Consider the following 2,938-nt stretch of genomic DNA (forward strand, 5'->3'; position numbering starts at 1 on the left):
ATTATAAGAAAAGAAATTGTTTTTGTAAAATCAAATAAATTTGTACATGCAACGATGCACAGACATCTTGAATACACCTATTGTACATTTTTTTTTTATAGTTTTATAGTCTGTAAATAAACAGTTTTAAGATGCCTTATTTTAATTTCTGTTTGAAGTCTAGCACTAAATCCATTTTAATTTACATAATCCTAACCTCATATAAGAAAAAATTTTACAACATTTTGTTCTAAAAGCCTAATGTGGAAGTTGTTTGTCCGAATATTATTATGTACAATATACACTATTAAACATGTCATTTCAATATCAAAGAACATATTTATTGCCACCACTGTAAATGACAGTTGTCAAATGACAACTAAAAAACAAATAAAGTAAATGGGAGAAATTACTTAAATTTAAAAGTAAAGTAAATTATTTAACAAGGCACTCCAATATACAGAGGAAGAGCGTCAGATACGTAAACAAATATTAGCACATTACTCAAAGGTGATACCAACAAAATATTTAAATTGTGAAATTATTGAGAAAGTAGGATTATAATATGTAAAAAAGGCACAAAGTTCTAATAGTTGACGTATTGATTGTATAGTGATTTGAAAGATTAATAACCTCCATTACGAATATTGAAACTCCAGCAAGAAAATTCCAGCAATATTAGTCTATAAATTTCATTGTTAACTATAATCGTCAGTTGATTAAGTTTAATTAAGATATTAACAAATAAAAGTGTTAACTGAAATAGGCCAACGATTCTATTGTATTATCTGTTGTTGTTGCTACTGCTGTAACCAAATGCCCATTTCACAGCAAACACACAAAAGGTTGACAAGACTTGGTATATGGAATGAGATGAGGAAGAAAGTATAAAAACACGATGTAGGTACCGGTATGAAAGTTGTATTTAACATGGGTCCAGGTGAAATACCTACACTTGTCTATAGCAGTTTTGTAACTTCAAAATATCTTGATATTATTAATAAATTTAAATTTTGTTATTACTAGAGAGCACCTAGTCTAAGTTTAATAAGAATTAAGCTGTTTTTATATTTTTCACATATATGTAAGTTTTGTGTAATATAGTAAAGTTAGTACCTTTTAGGTAGTAAAACGATATCGGAAAACATATTCCCTATGAGTTGAATAATATAAAACTTTATTTGAATAATCCGATATTATCCAACATAACATATCTGCTTCAACATAAAAGAGTTTGTCTGTTTTCGAGGGATAAAAATGAGAACATTTGAAAAAATATTCAAAGTCATTTCTTTATCAATTCAAATACTGAAAAACGGAAGAACTGACAATATGATATATATTAATATTAATATATTTTCTATATTTCACCCTTAAGTTCCTCTGCAATGAATCACATACCATATTTACTTAACATGAACCTCTGCCAAACAAATTGGTGTTATGCGGGTACCACACTTTCTACATATTATATTATTGAAGTTTTTACTTCATTATAAACTCAATTAATGATCAGCGATAAGAATAATTTCTAAACAAAATGAATAGTTCTGTGTCAATCGCAGAACTATAAGTATAATAGTGTAAAAGTATAATATATGCATATGTTTACGGTTATATGAACTCAAATTGAAAATATATAATTTCAATCATTATCACAAAGTATATACCGAATTAGTCTTGTTAAATAATAAAAATAATGTAGCTCATTATTTATTATTTAAATGAATAATAAATGAATACTGAGCACAAATAGTGCTCTAAACAATATAAGAAATAGGTGTGAAAACAGTCTAATGTGTATACTATAAAGATTCTATCTCTTTATATTATTTACCCTCCTTTTTATTCACCTAAGCTACTACCTAGCCACACCTAAGTATCTATATAAAATCATGATTGTAATAATTTCATTAACTAATTAAACTCAAACTAATTTTTAATTAAAAAGAAGTCAATAAAATATTAATTTATACTTATAGGTAATGCTGCTTGTAAATCCTACCAAAGCTGTTACTGTACCATATACAATTTGGAATATCATGACATCACGCGGCTTATTGCTTATTGCTTACAGCTGATTAGGTCTATTAAATTATGCGATATGGAGTCAATGTCGTCACTAAAATACTAGACCTGTCGGATTCTGTATCTGATGGTTTTTTTCGCATTTCATACGAATTACTAGTGCGATGGATGTTAAAAAACTCATTGATGAAATCGAAATTTATTTGACAAAATGTATGCGATAAAAAGAAGGAAATTATTTTTAATCCATTTAAATGTGGGCTTAAAATTTCGAATTTAGATAAAAAAAGACTTAAATGGAAAGTATTATTAACGGGAAGTTTAACCAAATATGCACCTATCCAAGAAGAAATGTTTATGCAAGGCGAATATATGTTACAACCTCTCTAATGACAAATGAAGAGTGATTGTGAAAATAAAAAAGAACAATTTCATTTACAAAGGAAAAATGTACCTATATTTGTATTTTAAAATTTATATACAATATAAGAATATTTATGTCCCATTTAGATATAACTGAACGACATTACTGAGGATATTTTCTTAATAAAATAGAATACTAGAACAAGGAAAGTCACCAATGTTGCAAATTTTATTGTCCATTAAACTAGGGTTCTATCAATTCTGGAAAATAGTTTCATCGCTTATTATGGATTGTAGAAAATAAAAATCTTTTCTATTATAAAAAGTATAACCGAATGTGAAGCAATTTTTCGTTAAATACATATGGTATTTTGAAGTTATCCTTTAATTTTTAATTGAACACTTTATTTATAAGTTTCTTATAAAATTGAGCGATTCTCCAAAATTAAACGAATGTAGATTTAAAGATAATTACGACGAAAATTACGAAGAAAACTGTTTTGCTAATGCAAAGGTTTTTAAATAGTACCAAATTATAAGAAAAATATTTTGTTTTTAAATTGATTAT

General features: G+C 26.5%; 1 long non-coding RNA gene across 2 annotated transcripts; it reads left to right on the top strand.

Moving 5' to 3' along the window:
• The first annotated feature begins 345 nt into the window (after positions 1-345).
• LOC119664628 lies at positions 346-2,604 on the top strand. Of its 2 annotated transcripts, XR_005251233.1 has the most exons (3): positions 346-489; positions 1,962-2,457; positions 2,518-2,604. It is a non-coding gene; the product is annotated as an uncharacterized LOC119664628 (long non-coding RNA). The 2 variants fall into 2 exon arrangements; XR_005251232.1 differs by having other exon boundaries at positions 349-489; positions 1,962-2,604.
• The last annotated feature ends 334 nt before the right edge of the window (positions 2,605-2,938 follow it).

This window comes from Teleopsis dalmanni, unplaced genomic scaffold (assembly GCF_002237135.1).
Source record: "Teleopsis dalmanni isolate 2A unplaced genomic scaffold, ASM223713v2 unscaffolded_contig_2328, whole genome shotgun sequence".
Classification (NCBI taxonomy): domain Eukaryota; kingdom Metazoa; phylum Arthropoda; class Insecta; order Diptera; family Diopsidae; genus Teleopsis; species Teleopsis dalmanni.